The following is a 21660-nucleotide window of genomic DNA, read 5'->3' as shown; positions in this document are numbered from 1 at the left end:
ACAAAGTCCTACATTAATTTCTGCTGCACAAAATAAGTGAATTTATGAATAAAGTAAACAAAATACAGAGCCTGGGATGTAGCTTAGTGAGAGAGTACTGGTCCAGGCTTTCTCAGGTTCGGAGTGGGATTCACTATCATTTTTGAGCTGGAGGGTCTCACCCCGTAGTCCTGACTGATGTCCAAGTCTCTATGGGACCCAGACTTCAATGACTTCTTTATCCTTCTGCTTAAGTCTCCCAGGTGATGAGATAACAGACAAAACAGAACCACAAAAACAAATGCACCTGGCCGGCCGTGAACAAGAGACCTGCCCTGCGCCTTTCTGTGGGACTCTGCTCAACCTTCTGTGAGGCACACTGCGAAAGTTCCAATACTGACAACTCACCAAGCAGCGCCCTCCTTCCGTGCTGTCCTCAGGTGCTGACCTGTGCTCTTCCCGAGAGGACAGAGAGAGCTTAGACACTTTCTCACATCTCCACCCTCATTCTGCAGCCCATGCATAATTCTGACTTTAGCTAAAAATATCCTGAGGTGTTTTCCCATTCTATAGCTGGTAGCTTTGTCAGCTACTGGGCAAACTGGCAGCACGAGCGGAAAACAAAACAAAACAACAATGTTTTATAAACACAGCCCTGATGCGAGTTTTGTCTCTGGGCATTACTAAAGTATCGACTTGCTCTATGGTAAATCTACATTTACTTACCAAGCGCTCACTTTGACATGATGTTTAACACTTATGTGTAAAGTCCAACTTGGTAAATCAATTCACCAATAAGATACTGTTTCTACATTCTGCTTGAATTCATTTATTCTGCTAACAACAATTTATTGCACACCTACTATGCACCACAGTCTCATGGCAGAGACTGAAACAAAAACAAAAACAAAACAAAAGGAGAGTGTTCTTGACCCTAAAATATTATCAACTTAGTGTATACGAGGAGAAGGTAACTTCCGAGACAGCAGTAATTGTGTATTGTTGTGGTACCAAGCATGGATCAGAGATTCAGAGAAAACACCCAGCAGGAAAGGTCCCAGGATCCTATCTATGTTGGAACTTGATTTAAAAAGCATATAGGCTATGAGAGGGGGAGGGAAAAGACATGCAAAGACAATATACTTCTTAAAGTTGTATCTTATATATAGCATTACTTTACACTAAAATATGTGCTATTGCAATCGGTGCTAAAGAAATTGTCACTGGTTAACAGTGTATCGTGGTTTGTAAAATTTCACTTACAAGGAGCCCACACTGGATTAGCAACTTGCACAATTCTGTGTCATATGCTTATATTGTTACTTTAACCTTTGACCTACATGCTAAGGAAAGAAATCCAGGAGCCATTTACACACTTTTTGAGAACAATTCCTGTTTTTACCCTGGGCTAAACAATGACATACAAATAATTCAGTCAATGAATTACTTATTGCTAGGTAACTAATAAATTAAGCTGGCCAAACTGTAGTCTGCCACACTGTCGGCACTTCACGGGGCACAGGAAGGCTGCAGGTTGATCCCAAGTTCAGGAGACTGAGGCACACTCAATGCAGGAAAGCAGATAAGTCAACAGGCTGAAGGCCTTACAGGTATAAAGCCTAAGAGGCTACATTTTATAGGAAGGGCTGAAGAGAAGGGGAAAGATGCTGACAGAACACCTAAGCAATTCACTTTTGTGGACTGGGAAAAACAACATCTGGAGTGGGCTGGGAATGTAGCTGAGTGTCAGGCACAGCCCTAGGAAGGCCTTCATTTGACACTGAGCTCTGGAAATAAAAGGGGTGAGGGCTAAAAGGATGAAAAGAACTCTCTTGCAAAATTGAAAGGAATTATGTCAAATTCCTGATGATTAAATATTTTGACCAAGTTACTTGTGAGATGAACATTTAATATCTACGTTCACACAGAGAATATGCGTGCTCCCCATTTTAATGAAGTTAAAGAACATAATGATCATTTGCAGCATAGCACCATGAGAAAAAATGATTTAAAATAACTAAATCATGTCTCTAACAAGAGAGAAACTAAGGTGGAGTTATTGATATTATGTGAATTCTTCAGAGGTTTTGCCAGGTTCTTTTCAATATAACCTCCCCTGCATTTAACCATATAATCCCGGGGCAGAGCCAAGTCTGGAGCCCAAACAGTTTGCACAGGCAAAAGTCATTCATAACTGATTCACATTTGTGAGTTCACACCTAAAATGTACGCTCTAACAAGGGGGGAAACTTGCCTTTTGAAATATTCACACAGAAAAGTTTAATCCTGGGCAGAAATTTCTCGACGACACACACGTATCTTTAAGACATCGTGTAAGTAACTTCCTCAGAATACACAGAAGAAAAACCAAGCCACAAGACCAACTGCTTCTGGGGCGGTACACAAACTGGGTGGTATAAGAAAGGCAGAGAGAGGGTGGTGATCACCAGCGTGGTAGCAGGAGATAAGAAGATGGAGTGTGGTGGGCCACACCCACAGGAGCTGGGCGGCTGACTTCAAGGGGTGGGACCCTGAGCAAGTGAACAATTTTGGTTTTGTTTAGCTGAAAGGTTGCACAATCCTACAAGTAGAGAGGAAAAGAGAAGGGGAGTTTTTAGAATAGAACAAGTTGATTGTATATCACTTTAAAAGTATGTGAAAAATGAACAACTGAATCACAGAACTAGGATAAAGGGAGTCAAAGCAGATATAACAGCATTTTTAGCATTTCATAAAGGCAGCATGTATGTCTCACAGAGGAAAATGAAAAACTGAGACCTTAGAGACAAGTAAAAGTCTATGTTAATTCAGGACATTATTATTTCATGAAAATAAAACTTTTACTCCCATGAACTATGCCATTCTCGAAGCAACAAAGCCCAAATACATCATACTGAAAATAATTTGGGGGTATCTAGGTAAGCACAACTTTTTGGTTCTGATTTTAAATTTGGCAGCTTATAGAAACAGCAAGTCTCAATGGCTAGGCATGTAAAATATATCTCAAGATAAGGAGAACTTGGCTTTGCCGGGTTCCAAGCTGCCAAGTCGTTAATCTGCACCGACTCTCTCGACTCCTTTAAACTGATTCACATAGCTTCAATACAGCACGTGACAAAACAGAGGGTGGGTAGAGAAGGCCCAAGCTACCGTTGGAGTTGGTTTTAAACGTGAAGCTCCATGGTAAAGGGTTCTACTTAGTATATCTGAGGTCACGTGCCTGACAAGAGGAACACACACACACACACACACACACACACAGCATCCCCAACCAACCAACCTGTGAATGGAAAGCAGAAGCGGCTCTCGCACTAACATTCTGCTCAGACTAAAAACAAAAAGTGTCGCTGATGCTGGAAAGCACTCTGACCTCCTCCGGTGTCAAGTCCGGCAGCAGTGCTTTTTGTTTGGTTTGGTTTGGTTTGGTTTGGTGAGGAGGGCTGGAAACGGAACCCAGGCAAGTGCTCCACCTCTGAACACAATCAGGCTCTGAAAGTAAGTCTGACTCTAGAGTCATTTCCAGAAATCCTAGACATTTAATTGCATCCCAATATAAACTGCCTAATCTGTAGAGAAGGATAAGGGCTCAGGCACAGCCAGGAACTGGGAGCTGTATCCTTCTAACTGACAAATGGAGGAGGGAATGCAAAAATTCTTTCTTTCTTCATGTGTGCTTTAGATCATTTTTTATGTTAACATTTTTTATGTTTTATGCATACTTGTGCTTTGTCACTCTGAGTTCTGAAGTTGACAGGGTTCTAGCTATGGGAATTCTTAAGCCATCTATCTATTTGTTATTAATTACCAATTTTCATTACTGAGGATGGCAGAAGGCTGCCCCTGATAGGGTTAGAACCAGTCTGTTTTGAGCACAGCACTCTTCTAGAAAGGAGACTGCTTCCCTTTTGCAGGGTATGTCAGATTGCCATGAGCTGTCTGAGACAATAGATCCTTCTCCTGGCCTAGACTTTTGGACCACCTAGTCTGTAAATTCCAGATAGAAAGCTTAAAAAGTCCTTGTGGAAGACAGAAGACCTATTCCAGGGTCTTAGAAAAGCTCCACCATTTTCCACTCGCTGTTCTCGGGAAGACAAGGAGCAGAAGGCTTGTTCATTTGGGTTTAAAGTGTTTAAAGGGTTCTGTTTTGAACAGTTTTGCTATTCTAACTCAAGGTGGCCTCAAAACTGGCTTCCTGTCTCAGCCATGCCCCATCCGCAGAGCAGACAGTATGTACTACCATGCCTGCCTCTGTTTTGATTGTTTGCCTGTTTTAACATTTCCTTTGTCCCTGTGCTAGTAGACACACGTTTGTCAGACGTGGTCTCATTCATTAAATCAGGCCTACCTGGGACTTGAGATGCTGCTGCCTCAGCTTGCCTGGGTCTTTGTCATTGTTAACTAGTGATATGACTCTTCATGACTCCAACTTCCTGTTGGAAGTTGGAAACAAAACCCCATCGTCCTCTCCAAGAACTGCAAACAACACAAGATCAAACAGGATATGAAACGGAGAGAGTAACTCCAAAAGAACTAACAGAGGGGATGAGGGAGAAGCCAGAGTCAAGGATAACATGGCTGGGAACAAATCAGAAGCTCAGAGGCACATCTTACCTACAAGAAACTGACACACTTGTAGCAGACTTCAAAATAAGACTAAAGAGGAATAACAAAAATTCCAAATTCTGTGAGAATTAAATGTCAGATTAGAACTATATTCAACAAAACAATCTGGTGAATGGAGAAGAAAGTCACAGTGAGGAAGAGCTGAGGTCAAGAGCAAATAGACTGCTAAATACACAATGTTAAGAATAATACATAAGGGCTGGTGAGATGATGGCTTAGCAGTTAAGGCCACTGGCTGCTCTTCTAGAGGACCTGGGTACATTTCCCAGCACACACATGGCAGCTCACAACTTCAGTTCTAGGGAATCTAAGACCCTCTTCTGTCCTCTCTGGGTACCAGGCACAAATGTGATACAGATATACAATATAGGCAAAATATCCATACACACACACATGCAAAACAAAACAAAATGACAAAAAAAAAAAAAAAACCAGAAATAATCTAGGCATGGAGGTCCATGTATGTAGTAGCCTAACCTAAAGCATCCATGTACTTCTGAGACTTAGTTTTAAAATTTTATTCTAAGACTTAGTTTTAAAATTTTATTCTAAGACTTAGTTTTAAAATTTTATTCTAAGACTGAAATGGTGGCACATACCTTTAATCCCTGCACTTAGGAGACAGAGATAGGCAGATCTCTGAGTTCAAAGGTAGCCTAGTCTACATAGTGAGTTCTAGGACAGCCATGGTTACATAGTAAGACCCTGTATTTTGAGAGAGAAAGAGAGAGAGACAGAGAGAAAGAAAGATACACACAGAGAGATATACAGAGAGACAGAGAAAGAGGGATACACACAGAGAAATATACAGACAGAGAGAGAGAGAGAGAGAGAAAGAGATACATGCATACCTCAGAGGAAGAGGCAGGTGGATCTCTGAATTTGAGGCTAACCTGGTCTGCAGAGCAAGTTCCAAGATAGACAAGGCAACACAGAGAAACATTTTCTTGAAAAAGAAAAAAGAAAATTCAGTAGAGATGGTTCAGAAGTTAAGAGCACTGGCTGCTCTTTCTTATAGAGGACCCAGATTCCGTTCTCAGCATCCACTTGGTAGCTCACGACTCTCTACAACTCCAGTTCCAGGGATTCTGACGCCCTCTCTGGCCTCCACTGGAACTTCATCCATATGGTACTCAGATACACATGCAGGGAAACCACGCATATGCTTTAAAATATGATATATAAATTAATTTTTAAAGCCAGCCATGGAATGAATATTTAATTTCAGCACCCAGGAGGCAGAAGCAGGTGGATTTCTGAGATCCAGGCCAGCTTGGAATTAAATGTGAGAATTAAATGTCAAATTAGAACTACATATCAGTTCCAGGACAGCCAGGACTATACAGAGAAAAGTAAAACCAATACGCACACACACATTCAAGTTTAACAACACACAAACCCCATTTGTAATTCAGTGTGTGCCTACAACCTACTATTTAGCTGTTGTTCATACTAACATCTGTCTGGGCACAAATCCAGCCCTTGCTCCATGAAGCACTGGAATAAACTTTAATGTATTAGGAAATCAGAAAAGCTAACTGACCAGGGAAGCAAACACATTTTCACACCACGCACAGGACACAGCTGCGACCCGTCAAGCGTACAGGCCTCTCTTTAGCCAACAGCGAGCGAGTTTCCAGGACTTTCTCCTCACTGGGCAGGAAGCAGCATCCGAACGCACAACTGTTCCCAAGCCCCAGCTCTACTGACCTCACTTCCTACTTCCGCACACTCACCCTCTGACCTGGGCCTTCACGGTCCGCCCACACGGGCCTCTTTGATGAACTATCAGCAAGTCTCTAAATGACAATTTTTAAGAAGTCCACAGGTAGCCTCTAGTTACCATGTTCTCACATAGAGACCCCCAAGGGTCTGGTGTGTTTGCTGTGCTATTAGAATAAACAGGCTATAGCAAGCACGGCCAAGTAGCTTTAGCTCCTCCATGCATCCTTGTACACACAATACATAGTCTGCCTCTTCTCAAAGTTGTTTTCGTGGCAAGAGTCTAACTTAGAAATCTGAATTCTCCTTTTGCCCTTCACAGACCTTGACGTGACTCACAGACAAGGGGCTTGATCTAGATGCCAGGCAATGGAGTTAAAATGGAATTAAAATGCTTTGTAACTCACATGTCCTACAACAGTAAATTCAAAGAAAAGTCAGTGAAGCAAAGAAACACTGACACAGTGTTCTAGGCACCAGAGCAACATGTGCAAAAGGCGCTCACGCTGGGCCAGCGATAACTGACAGTGATATAGACGCGTACTCCCCAGCGCCACTTTAGAAGGAATTTAGGATACTAGAAACAATCTGCTTGTGTATAAAGACCCTAAGTGCATGGGCAGGAGTGTGATTACACATACAAACAAAGGAAACAGTCATGTGCACAAGCAGGCATGCTTACAAGACAGAGTTGTGGACATTTTTAAGGGAAATGCCTTAAAAATACTTGTAAATACGTCTTTCTTCTTTCAGTGTCTTTTTCCCAACTCTCTTTTTACCTCAGAGTGCAGCAGACCACTACTGCACGAGTCCTTGCAGGACTCACCAGTGTGAATCTGATACACAAACAGCTAGCTCTGAAACAGGAAGTCGCCGATTCACAGACAACACGCCAGCAAGAAGGAGCAGCAGCACGGGGAAGGAGCGGCAGCATGGGATACATGGCAGGGGGAAAAGGCTGTTCCAAGATCATCCCCTTTCACAGCAAGTGCCAGAACTGCTGGGACATTTCCTTTTCATATAAAAGTGATAACTTCTTAATTCATAGCAAGGTGGAAATGACAAAAAAAAAAAAAAAAAGACACTGTATATAAAGTTTCCTGAAGGAGGAGACAGCACAGACTTGAACAGTCTCTTCAGGAGGCAAAAGAACTAAATGCAGGTCACCTCAGTGGGAGGATCATTTCATCTCAAGCACAAATACGCTTAAAGGGAGCGACACCAGTAATTCTACATTATTATAATCATGCAAGGTTTCTATGTATTTTTAAAGTCTTTGATAATTTCATCCATGCACATAATATACCTTTAATCACACACAATCCCTACTCCCACCTCCCTCCTACTCCCTTCAGCTTTTTTTAAACATGAAACACTATCTTTTTTACATTTTATTTAAGTGTATGGGTGTTTTACCTTCATGTGTGGCAGTGTACCATGTATGTGCCTGTTGCCCATGCAGGCTAGAAGAGGACTCTACAAGCAGTTTTAAGCTACCATGTGGGTGCTGAGAACTGAGTCCAGATCATCTGAAAGAGGAGGCCAGTGTGCTCTGAGATGATGTGTCTTTCCAGCCCAAATCTATACCTTTTAAAATTGATTATATGGGTTCAAATTTTCTACACATGCACACATACATTTCATCAATACTTTAGCTTCAGTTTAGATTCTTTTAAAACTATTTAAATTATTCATTTTAGCGAGTATACTTATATTTTCTATTGAACGCCAGTAATACCCTCTTGTGTTGGTGGCATCCTGAGGAACGAGCCCTCTGCCTTCACAGGGCTCAGAAACAAGTTTGTTTTCTTTCATGTGATCACTGTGTGTGACTCATCAGAGCAACATCCAAACTTTAATGAAAATGCAGATAACAATCTTAAAAGCAAAAGTTCCACTGCTGCAGCCACCATTAAAACGAAAACCTTGGGGTGAACACAGATTGCAGCTTCATTTTTAACCTATTTTTATTTTTTGGTTTTTCAAGATAAGGTTTCTCTCTGTAGCCCTGGTTGTCCTGGAACTCACTCTGTAGACCAGGCTGGCCTCAAATTCATAGATCTACTCGCCTCTGCCTTCCAAGTGCTAAGACTAAATACTTGTGTCTGTATTTTAAGCTTCTGGCTATGCCACAGAAAACCCATGCTGAGTCCCAGAGCACAGTGCCCAATTTTAGGAAACACATAATTAAAACATCCTCTCCATTCTCCTCATCTCAGTACACAAAAGGAAAGAGGTTCATTGATACAGGACAGTGTTCTGAGTGTTAGTGAGTCACTTGCTAGTCACAACAGCAACTGTCCTTCCTCGATGCGGAGGCTCATACACATCCTCTGTGGAGGGCCAGGAAGCTCACCCTTTCTGCAGTCTATGTGCAACTGCCATTCTCAAAGGGATGGCAGAATAGTCATCTTGGGATGTGTTAGCACACATGAAGTACATAAGGGTACTTCCATAATAAAATTAGGCCATAACCAGTTTTTAAAATTCTGTTCATTACAATTACTTTTTTATGTAATAGTAACTTTTATCTGCCCGTATACAATTGTCTCCAAGGCTTAATGCCTGTTTGCTAACCTGAGCTGTCCAGGAAGCTTCTGGACTCTGTACCACCTTATCTAGACCTCCAGTGTTTTCAGACGCTGAGACTTGCTGCTGAATGACCTCACCCTTTCTAGTTCTTTCTGAGCGCTGGGTTGCTCTTGTTCTCTTTCCACCCTGTTCTGGTAACTCTCCCAGGACCGCCCGACATCCGCCCTCTGTGCACTGCTCTCTTAAGTAGCTTCCAGTCCCTCTCCTGTAGAGTCGGGCATCTCACGACTCTGCTTCTGATTCATCACTTTGTCTGCCCCTCAGACATTGCTTCCAACCACAAGTGCTTCCTTCTACAAACTGACTTTACCTTTATGGTTTGGCATTAAAGGTGTGTACCAAGGGTGTGTCTGTATTCCAGCCAGAGAGATTAAAGGAGTATATTAAGGGCTGAGCCATACCACAACAAGAAACAGGTTTGGTTTTTTTTTTTTTTTTTTTTCAGTAAACAACACAATCTCAGCATTTGTGGTGTGAGCAAATATCCTGCAACACTTTTAGCCTTCGGTAGGAATAAAAGAATCAAACACAAATCAAACTGTTTTTGTTATAATGGGAGGAAGGCCAGCAAAAATAGGGGGTTAGCAACCAAAAGATTTCAGTCTACTCCCCAGGGCCCAAAGGGTAGAGAGAGACTTCAAGTTGTGCTCCACACATGCACAGTGGCATACAGCACCCAAATATATTCATGGGCACATGCAATGCAAACACAACTGTAAATTTTAAGTCTTTTTAAGTTGTTAGGAATCTTTCAGTCCCGAAGTAAATAGTATTAATAATATTAAAATTAAAGGGTACAAAACCAAAAATAAAGTATTTTATAAGGCAAAATTATCTCTTAAATTCTATATTTCCATAAATGTTTAAAAAGGTATTTAAACTTATATTATTTTATTTTATTTGTGTGGGTGTTTTGCCTAGATGTATGTCTGTGTACCACATACATGCCTGATTCAACCAGAGCCAAAAAAGGAGGTTCAGATCTCCTGAACTGGAGTTACAGACAGACATAAGTTACCATGTGGGTGCTGGGAAATGAACCCAGGTTCTTTGAAAGAGCAGCCAGGGCTCTTCAGAGTATCTCATTTAAATAAAACTATCTAATTTATATAAATCTAAATGCCGCTGTGTCAGGCAAGCCTGACGTCATTCAAGTTTTTATATACCATCACCCCAAAGCAAATTTTAATCATTTGGTATTCTTATAGCAAATACAAACAGAAATTCTTATTCACATTTTTTAAAACAATACCCTACCCCACCCCCCAAAAATGAAAGAAAAAATAAAAACCCAAACCAACCAGGTAGTACACTGTGCAGTCTACAACTTAAGTGGACATTTTATCTGAAGTCTGTCTGTGCAGAACGAGCTCATTCGTCAGCGTTTACAGTGCATGGCTAATTACAGCATTATCAACTTGGCTATAACACACCTTTGTACATACACCTTGGCCAGTGGTTTACATATATTTCTAAAATGTAAGTCAAATTCCTATAAATGTAATTGATGAAGCAGGTGTTAGGAGTGTTAACTGACTCTGATAAATACGGACAAACTGCTGTATGTGGCAGTCAAACACCAAAACAGACACATTAGAATGAAAGCTTCATTTTAACATCTGTTCTGGGCCATTTCACTCACTCTTACTTTAGGCACATTGAAGAGAACAATAATCTCAGTACAGTTATGGTTGGAATAAGAACAGCTCCCATAGGTTCATATGCTGAATGCTGCTCGGTCATCACGAGTCGCCTCACTTGGGAAGGACTAGGAGGTGTAACCTTTCCGGATAGGTGTGGTTTTGCCAAGGAAAGTGAGTCACTGGGGGTGGTATTTGAAGTCTCAAAAGCCCAAGCCAAGCCCAGTGGCCTCTCTCTTCCTACTGCCTGAGGATCCAAATGCAGAACTCTCAGCTACTTGACCAGCACCATGCCTGCCTGCCACCATGCTCCTTTGTCATAATGATAATAATAGATCATTATTATGATAATAATAACAATGGACTAAACCTCTTAAACTATAAGCAAGCCCAATTAAATCTTTCTTTTATTAAATTTGCCATGGTCATGGTGTCTTTTTACAACAACGGGACACTGACAAGGCCCACAGAATAAAATAACAATTTTAGTATTTGAACTTTATACATAAAAACAGTAGGGTCTGAGAGCATATGCACTATAGTCTACTGGAGTGTTTCTAGAAATGCAGATATAAAATTAACCTAACACCTAAATGACCTTGTAGGATCCAGATAGACTATTCTATAGTAATAACCATATGCTATACAAAAATAATCACTGAAAAGTGCAAAGCTACTTCATTATCATCTATCACAAAAGGGAATGGATCTGCACTGTAAGCAAGCAGAAACCAGAAAGTGTATCAAGACCATCATCTTAATTATTGAAATGTAAAAACTGTAGAAGAATCACTACGGTAAATTGCTGGGTTATTCTTCCCTCTTCTGCTATGATCTTAATGCTCTCAGCCATCTGGTTTATATTTACTATACATGTATAACAATCAAGTCACAAAGTCTATTTCAAAACCGTCTTTTGCAACAAATAAAATCGTAAAGTTTTAAAAGAAGTAGATTTATCTATATTTAAGGTTTTGTTTTCAATTTTTAAAAAATATTTTATTATTATTTTATGTGTGTGAGTGTTTTTGCTTACATGTATAACAATGCTCTACATGTGTTTCTGCTACCTTCAGAGGCTAGAAGCAGGCACTAGATGCCCTGAAACTAGAGTCACAAGTGGTTGTGAGCCACCATATGGGTGATGAAAATCAAGCCCTCATCATCTGGAAAAGCAGCCAGAGTTCTGATCCTCATCTCTCCAGTGCCATGTTTTCAATTTTTTGAGACAAGGTCTTGCTATATAGGCCAGGGCACCTCTGAACTCATGATATTTCTATCTTAGCCTCCCAAGTGCTGAGAGTAAAGGTTTGCAACTACTGGTGGGAATTAGGAATCTCTTCATATAGGGTCCACAGGAACCCCAAAATTCCATGGATAAACTTCAGAAATTCAACTTGAAAGCTTTCAAAGAGAGGAGGAAAATTACCCATGAATTAATTGTTTCTGGGGAGCGTCCATAGCTTTCATCAGTTCTCAAAGGGGCTCTGTGGTCACGAGTGAGCTGGAGAACCTAGGCACAGAAAGATGGTATGCCCTGAGTAAGTGACCATGGAGTGCTGGGCCCTGACAAGAGACAACTGCAAGAATAATATAGAAGAGGGAGCAGAAAGAATGAAAAACCCACAGGACGGGAGATGTCTTCCATCAGACATGAGACAGCTGTTGCACTCAGGAGCTCGCTGTGTGATAATATGCTCAAGACTGAATATCATGAATGGGGCAGGGCCCAGTTCGATCCACCCTTCCCCAAAGGACTGCATTAATTTGCAGTTAATGGTGGCTAGCGGAATAGGTGTCATTTTCTTCCTGGTGTAGGCACTGATAAGCTGTCTATGTTCTAGTAATCCCCTCCTCAAGCTTGTGCCCACAATTCTAAGCAGACTCAGCGGGTCACACACACAAAAGGAAGGCATAAAAGGAGGGAGACTTGGGAGGATGGGTTTTATCTGGAGGGGATGGCTGAGAGGTTCATGGTGTGCAGTTTTATACACATGCATAAAACTGTTAAACAACTTGGAAGGGTTTCTCTGTGGAACAGAGCCCTGGCTGTCCTGAACTTGCTTTGTAGACCAGGCTGGCCTCAAATGCCACTTGTCCCTGCCTATGGAGTGATGGGATCAAAGGCGTGCAATACCATGTCCAACTGTCAAAGACTTTTAAACGCTCACCTGACTATGATGTCACTAGTCCGGGCCTTGCAGATGGGCAGGATCAGGGCTCAGGAACTCCCTGCTGACCAAGTACTTACTTGTGAGTACCTGCTTTTTGAAGTACATAAAACAGCTCCACGGTTCTTTGGTAGAACAACACACTCACTTGCTGCTATTCTTATATACAGATGCACAGCAGCGGGAACGGCCCACAGTTAATGAGGGCATCTGTGGGAATGCGCCATGTATCGTGACTTCCAATATTAAATTAGGCCTGCAGAAGATGCCTTCAGAATCCCCGGCTTCCACTCCCTACCACCACGCCACAGACAAGAAACCGGGCTTAGGGACAGACTTCACTTCTGCAACTCAGTCAGGGCTGAAGATGAAATGGGTGTAGTCTGCGCTGTGGCCATTAAGATGATTTTCTTCAGTGTTACGTGTCAGAGTTCCAGCCTTTGTGTCACTCTGCACTCACCTGGACAGCCGTATTTGTCAGCATAACCTCTGCCACCACCACTTCTCCTGCCAAGGTCTGACAGGTCTGTACTTCTGCCTGCCTGCTTTAAGTTCCTATGCCTGCCCCAGTATCTTGACCTTTATGCTAAACAACTGAATTCTTACTGCTGCCCACTGACTGGAGGTGGGAGGGGAGACAAGGAGGCAAGGGGATGAGGATGGGGGAGAGAAGGACAAGTCTGAATGACTGCCCATGACCTCTTTCTCCAGGCCAGAACCTCTTTAACTTGACCTCCCCCTTTCCTTTTCTCCTCCCCTTCTCCTCCCACGGTCTCCTGACTTTACCATTTTTCCTCTTGAGCTACTTTTCCCTTACCCATTCCTGACTTATTTCATGCCTTAATTCTTTCTCTCTGGAAGACTATAGTGATCTTTTTACCTTGACCATTAAACCTCTCCAGCTACTCTCAATACCACTGCCAAAGTAAGATAATAAAAACACAAACCTGACCATATTACTCCACTTCCTATAAATCTTTCAATGCCTTCCCACTTCACATAGAATATAGTCCAAAGAACACAGCATATAAATGTTTCAGTGACATAATCTTTATTATAAATCTACTATCTGATTTATATTGTAATAGGACAGTGCATAGTTAGTATGGAATTAAGTAGTCCTTACACTAGGTGGTAATCATAAAAATGTACTGTACAATTACACATAAAGTCGCAGATTCCACTATATGGATGCTGTGCGATCCTGACACTGTCCAGTTGTTCACTGATGTTTCAAGTAAACTAACCACTAAATGACCTTTTTTAAAAAAAATTAAAAACCTAAACATTATTTTTACTCTACATTCGTTTTATAAATCAGAATACTGAAGTTAAAGGAGGGCAACCCATCCTTGCTTAGCTATCAGTGAAGCTAGGAATGGGAAGGAAGCCATTCATGGTTGTAGGGAAAGTACCCCACCTATACATTGTTTTTATTAGATACTAAATGACCTTTTTATCTTGACAAGCTTTACAACATCAAGCTGAAAGTGGAGATGCACCCCTTTAATCCCAATAACTCAGGAAGTTGAGGCAGACAGATTTGTGTGACTTCTAGGCTATCCTGGTCTACATAGCAAGCTCCAAGTCAGCTGGAGATGCATTCTAAGACAAACAAAAGAACAGGCTACACAATCTGTCTTCACTAGGTTGGGAAGAAAACCCCTTCACATTTCCCACTAAGTACTCTATACATTTTTACCACCTCACTCATGCAAAACCATGCAAAAAACATGTCTAACATGCTTTATTTTTTTAAATGACAGAATGTGGAAATCTGTAGAAAAAAAAATGAACTTCCCTAATGACTTGCTTAAAGGCACTATATTGATCATGCTCTTCATTTCTGTGACTAAATACTTGACAAAGTGACTGAAGGGCGGCGAAAGGGCTCAGCTGGGCTCAGCTGGAGGTGTGTCGTGTGGGAAAGGCATGGCTACAGAGCATGAGCCAACCGGTCACTCATGTCCAGAGTCATGAACAGGAAAGACAAAACGGTGCTAGATCACTTTCTTATTTTACTTAGTCTAAGGCCCATGTCCCTAAGATGATGCTGACCAGCAAGGTATTCCCTCCTCAGCTCAATCCTTCTAGACACAACTGCACAGACACACTCAGAGGATGTCTTCATGGTGGTTAGATCAGCCATCACTGACACCATCAATATTTGAAGTCAGGAAGTTCTATGGTGGCCCCAGCGTTCCACTCTCTATACTCACAGTCTTTTCACACGTCACCGTCAAGGACAGCACATGATGGACGTGTGCAAGACTGGGCTATTAAAGGAAAACCACGTGGATCTCATCCTCTCTGCATCCCTTCAATTGCTCCAGGAAAGACAGAAGCTGCGTCTTAAGGACTCTCTGGACAGCAGACGGAATGAAACCTGACTCTGCTTTACCAACTTAAAACAACCAGCTAAAACTGGATTAACGATTCTGAGACGGGAACTATGAAACTACTGAAAGAAAGCATAAGAAAGAAAGCATAAGAAAGCCAACAAGCAGGAGGGGGAGGGGAAGACCCGAAAACACAGGAGCAAAAGCAAAAATAAGAACACTAAAAAGCTCTGGCACAAAGAAACAAGTCATTTCCCAGCATGGGGGTGGGGGGTGAGAAACTTATTATGTGACAAGACTTGAATAGGCAGAATCCATAAAGACAAATAATTTGGCTTTAAAGGGGGTGGAGAGTGTGTACCAGACAGTTCTCGAGACCTGTGAGAGAGAGTGTGTGTGTGTGTGTGTGTGTGTGTGTATGTGTGTGTGCATGTGTGTGTAAGCTAACTCCCTTATAGCCTACAATTCCCTTAAAGCATGGACTGCTGATGGGTGGAGTTGGAGATTCAGATGGGAGGCACCTTAATGAAGACGCAGCACCTTAGGGTGCAGAGTGAAATGATGGACACACTGATCACCTAAGGGACACCACCATAACTATAGAAAGCCCTGACATCTCAGGAAGAAAGGCTCCTGCCCTCCACATTCTACTCAGTGTCTGAGGGCTTAGTCCTAATGCTGCCTTGCATTAAAACACCAGTTTTAGTTATTCAGCATATGTAAGCCAAGGCCACATACAGTTTTCTAAATACAATGAAAATGAGACACCATCTCAGTATTTGGTGTGGTGGATAATCTTTTCTGGTAGGAAGCTGGTTATAAACCACACATCTCAACAGCTGACAGACAGAGAGGCATGTTTTTAACCTACTTACTTTATACGCTGGTTTACCCTTAGCTTATCTATACTTAGGATTTTCTATTACTCACAAAATGACACAAGTTTCAACCTTGAAATGATTCAGGATCCAAATTTAGCTGTTAAAACCAACGGACCAACAACAACAACAATAAAAACCCTTCATATATCACCCTTAAGGAATTCATGGAAAGCAAAATTCGTAAAATCTTTGATGTATATACATACTCAGGATAGAGACTCTATATAATGTGCTTTGGTGTGTATATGTAATTTGAACATCCTTTAGAGTCCATTGTCTAGAAAGAACTTCAAACCCTCACTCAATGTAATTGATTATAAAGCAGTATTTTGGAACACTGAAATCTTTAATTTTCCTTTCAATTCAAAATACAACAATCTTAACACAGAATTTTTCCTGTCTAAAGGGAATAAATGTAGGACAAAGATTAGAGCAGAGCCTGAAGGAAGGGCCATCCAGAGACTGCCCCACCTAGGAATCCATCCCATATACCGTCACCAAACCCAGACAGTATTGTGGATGCCAACAAGTGCTTGCTGACAGGAGCCTGGTATGGCTGTCCTCTGAGAGGCTCTGCAAGAGCCTGACCAACACAGATGTGGATGCTTGCAGTCAACCATCGGACTGAGCATGGGACCCCAATGGAAGAGTTAGGGGAAGGACTGAAGGAGTTGAAGAGGTTCGCAACCCTTTAGGAAGAACAACAGTATCAACCAATCAGACGCCCCCCCCCAGGCCCCCCAGAGCTAGGGACTAAACCACTAACCAAGGAGCACCTATGGAGGGACCTATGGCTCCAGCTGCTTATGTAGCAGAGGACTGCCTTATCTGTTATTAGTGGGAGGTGATGCCCTTGGTTCTGTGGAGGCTAGATGCCCCAAAGTAGGGAAATGCTAGGGCAGTGAGGCAGGAGTGAGTGGGTGTGTGGGAAGCATGGGGAGGGGTCAGAATAGGGGGTTTGTGGAGGGGAAACTGGGAAGGGAGGTAACACTTGAAATGCAAATAAACACAATAACCAACAAAAAACAATCAGTCTAGTTTAAATAGCATTACCATACCTTCATGTAATCATTAAAATTAAAATAGTTATATTTTTATCCTATGATATATAATTTTGTGAAGTAGCTTGTTAAGAAAATTACATGATCAGAAGTAAATGTTATACTTCAGCTAAAGGAAAACTTTATTTATAAAAAGCATCGAAATACATCCAAATGAGGATATATTATACACAATATATAGTAGTTCAAGGCATTCTCTGTAGAATCTACATTTCACAGAAAATAACTTAATATTTGTATGTAAAATGGCCTCAGAAATGCTGATGTAACTAACAACTACATCTTCTGTATGAACTTTCAAGGAAAAGAGTAATCACAAAAACAACCCCTGAAACCCGGAAACCTGGAAGCTGAACAGCCTGTTTCTCCAACACATGTCCAGAAATGAGAGCTCCACTATGGAGACTGGTTTTGGGGGTGGAGGGATGTTGATTTTTGTGCTGTAGTCACTGAAGAAAACACCACCCGTGAACGAGCACACATCTCAGTCTGCGCTATGCTAAGGTGCATTGTGAACCTTTCAAAGAAGGTGCAAGAAAGCAGTTTTCCCACCATGCTTGGAAGTACTCTGCTGAGAAACCTCTACACTAAGGAGGCACACACAGAACAAGCGGTGGGAGATGGTCCTCTGGGAATCACATGGAACCATGGCAGTGCACTCCCGCCCTCTGCAGAGCTCACCTCACGGGGTCGAGTCTACAGCGGCGAAGCCCTCATCTGGGATCTGTTTCACCTGTACCAAGTGGCATCCAGTACTTAACTACCTGCTTCCCTTAAAGAACACGACTACAACTTTCCCTACGCAGAAACACAGCTCCTTGTCCTATGCACTAGGCTTACGCCGTCGGCACTTCAGCACTGGTCTTGTTCACAGAGTCATCCATTACCCTAGGAACTCAAAGTGGACATTAAAAATCAACCGAGGGCAGCTCATGAATTTGTTTCCATGGGTTTTTCTGTAAAGCTTCTAACAGTAAGAATACAACATGAGCATGAAGTATTTCTGCTAGATATTTCATGTCTGTGCTGTGTAGTTTTAATATAGCAGTTGAAAATTTTTAATTATAAACCAACTAATTTTAAAGCAATTGCACTGCACGAACACTGCTTCCACTATGACTCCATTCTCCGGAACGGAGCACATCTGACCTGCCAGCTGGATGGAGCCCAAGTAAATTTTAGACCGCACTTGGCAAAATACCCCTTAGACACAAAGCATTTTACATAAAATACACACTACAAATGCATTCCGAGACTGTCCTGAAAACCAAACAATTGTATCATACACAAATGCATTTATACCTCCTTTAAATGTGCAGTTTCAACTAGATGAGCAGTTTAAATAATACTCCAGTCTGTGCACTCTGCATACATCCATTCTGTTATTAGCCTGTTGGCATCTAACACTGGATTAGGAAAGCCTGCCATCTGGTAGTTATAGCAACCCTTCACTAACTTGGTTAGAAGCTGAAGATCATGAGTCACCCAGAAATGCAAACCAAGCTTATTACTATGAATAAATCCCAATCTTTTCTTCCAAATTAGCCATTCACCAGAGCTTTTCACTTGGAACACCACCATGCACACAAACATTATATAATTGGCCTACAAAAGCAAATCAATTTTACAGGGGTTAAAGGGACGGGTGACTGAATTAGGAAAGTCACTGAGTTCACACTCCCCTCCCCCACCCACACGGAGGCCACTGCCTCGTTCTGAAGCCTAGGGATGAGTGCCACGTTAGTCCCAGTTACTTTGGCTGCTCAGTTAGCCCTCACTTCTCTTAACCATAACATGGATGCTCTATGGTGCATATTCCTTTCCTCTTGATGAAATTTCAGGTAGATGATACTTCAGATAAATAATAAACAATATAAAAACAACAACATATGTAGCATACGAGCATGAACAACACGCATTTAAACCTGCCATGGCATTTAAACCTGCCATGATCTCAGTCATGAAGGCGAGGCAGACTAGGCAAGACAATTACAGAAGCTGATCAGCTCAGACCCTACAACTCCCTACAGGTACCCAGGTAGGATACTGGGAGACTTAGGAAAACGGGATCCCCATCACCTAGTCGGAAATACACTTCTATACTTCATACTTCCTGCACTCTGTGCTCCCCACCCCACCTCTCTTCAAACTCACTTTGAAACCCATGTAGGCCACATTTCCTCAATCCTCCTTCCTCACCTGGCAAGCGCTGACACTACAGATGCACAGCACTCGTCCTGGCCATGCTCTGCTCTTTAAACATGCCCCTCTCCAGCCCTGCGCTACTTCTCAATATTTCTCTTCCTCCCTGTGTTTTTCCAAAGTCAGTAACGGGTACTTGAACCTGAGTGAGAACAGCAGTTGGGAGCAAAGGCAGCATCCAGCCCTGCACAGCGCGCAGATCAGTCACAGGCAGTCTAACTTAGCAGCTAACATGCCAGCACTCTGACATTTCCACTTGCTCAGTCTCAGTGCAGCAATGTCAAGGACATCGCCATTAAGACATGGCCTAGGATTAATGCAAGGCTTATCCACTCTGAACACTTATTCCACCCCTTTGTTTTACTTCAACACTGTCTGTAAAGAAGGCTGGCTTGCTGGCTGGCTTGCTTGCTTCCTCTCTCTCTCTCTCTCTCTCTCTCTCTCTCTCTCTCTCTCTGTCTCTCTCTTCCTCTCTCTATGTCTCAGCTTCTCATTTTTCTTTCTTTTTTTTTATTAAATATTTTCTTCATTTACATTTCAAATGCTATCCCCAAAGTCCCCTATACCCTTCCTGCCCCACCCCCCTGCTCCCCAACCCACCCACTCCCGCTTCCTAGCCCTGGCATTCCCCTGTACTGGGGCATATGACCTTGTAAGACCAAGGGCCTCTCCTCCCATTGATGGCTGACTAGGCCATCTTCTGTTACATATGCAGCTGGAGACATGAGCTCTGGGGGTACTGGTTAGTTCATATTGTTGTTCCTCCTATAGGGTTGCAGACCCCTTTTTGGTTACTTTCTCTAGCTCCTTCATTGGGGACCCTGTGTTCCATTCAATAGATGACTGTGAGCATCCACTTCTGTATTTGCCAGGCACTGGCATAGCCTCACAAGAGACAGCTATATCAGGGTTCTGTCAGCAAAATCTTTCTGGCATATGCAATAGTGTCTGCGTTTGGTGGTTGTATATGGGATGAATCTTATATGGTTGATCTCTGAAGCTTAAGATGTGATATTCCTGGCACTTAGAAGAGACTCTTCCTGTGTCTTTTCCTGAAAGCGTCTGAAGAGCTTTCGGTGATGTTTCAACTTGAGAAGGCCACTCTTTCCCAAGCTTCTGATGTTCCACACTGCTCAAAAGGCTGCCAGTAACCTCAAGTCTCTCTTGAAAACATCCGACTGTAGTGTTCTCACCACAAAAAGTAAGCCGATAGCTGGGTGGTGGGAGACAAGGCAAGTGAATCTCTGTGAGTTCAAGGCCAGCCTGGTCTACAGAGTTAGTTCCAGGTCAGCCAGGGTTATACAGTGAGACCCCATCTCAAGAAATAAAATAAAATAAATTTTGTTTTAAAAAGTGTGTAAAATAGGTAAGGCACATGTAAATAGTTTATCTGCTCTCTAATACTATTTTAAAACATGTTATACATGGTAACATAATTTTCCTCAATTAAATTTTTAAAAAGAGAACTTCATTAATGTCTGAGGTACTCACCAGGTACCCAGTGGGGTAGCAGGTAGCCTGGAGGAAAGCAATACAAGGATCCTAAGCGGCAAGGAACTTTGGGCAAGGGGCTCCTTTACCTACTACACGGTGCTTCATACCAGAGCACAGAGAAAATTAAAATATAATGTGTTTTGGTTTTTGGTGATAGTGTTTGTTGCAGCAATATGAACCAAGACAGTAGCTATAAATTTATCTTTGTCACCTGTTTTCAAGAAGGCTGGACAAGACTCAGCAAACACCCATCAGAATGGAACAACCACTTCCTGTTTCTAACCTTACCTTGAGAAAACTACAGAACAGAGGCAGTAACAGCAAGTTAAACCCCTCCAAAACAGAAATAGCACTTGTTACGCAAGCCAGCCAAGCATGTCGGCTGAAGTTCTTGAAGCTAGAGAAACTGAGGAAGCCTTTCCCAGATTTCTGCCAGCTCCCGCCTGTAAGGAGCACAGCATGAACCCTCTCCTTTATGGTAGCACTGTTCGACAGAAGTATGATGTCACGTTTTCTAGTAGGCATATCAATAGTCAACAGAAGACCTGCTGTGGAAGGTGATGTGTGCTTACAACACTTGGGAGATTGGAGTATCATCATAAGCTCAAGGCTAATTAATCTGTAATATAGAGTCCTATTTTTTTGTTTGTTTGTTTTTTGTTTTTTGTTTTCTGAGACAGGGTTTCTCTGTATAGCCCTGGCTGTCCTGGAACTCACTTTGTAGACCAGGCTGGCCTCGAACTCAGAAATCCGCCTGCCTCTGCCTCCTGAGTGCTGGGACTAAAGGTGTGCGCCACCACAACCGGCTCTATAGAGTCCCATTTTTAAAGAAAAAAAAATTGCTTAGTTTACATGAGGTTCAGGGTGCAATGTGTGATGAATGTGCAGGTGAGGCAGACTCGAGGATGTCTGTCCTCAATGGCTTATCTGCCTTACTTATTTAATTATCTGTGAGG

General features: G+C 42.2%; 1 protein-coding gene across 7 annotated transcripts in view; it reads right to left on the bottom strand.

Annotated features, from left to right (window-relative positions):
• Positions 1-21660, bottom strand: part of Add3 (adducin 3) — a 103631-nt gene that overhangs the window by 58730 nt on the left and 23241 nt on the right. The window contains exon 1 of one of the 7 annotated variants that reach the window (XM_021151226.2): positions 11986-12009. The exons of the other annotated variants lie outside the window; for them this stretch is intronic. The gene's annotated coding sequence lies outside the window, so the exon portion shown is untranslated. Of the gene's footprint in view, positions 1-11985; positions 12010-21660 lie in introns of those variants that run through there. 7 annotated transcript variants of the gene reach the window in all.

This window comes from Mus caroli, chromosome 19 (genome assembly GCF_900094665.2).
Source record: "Mus caroli chromosome 19, CAROLI_EIJ_v1.1, whole genome shotgun sequence".
NCBI classification, from domain to species: Eukaryota; Metazoa; Chordata; class Mammalia; order Rodentia; family Muridae; genus Mus; species Mus caroli.
The sequence above is the reverse complement of the archived record's forward strand: the minus strand, read 5'-3'. Positions and strand labels throughout refer to the sequence as shown.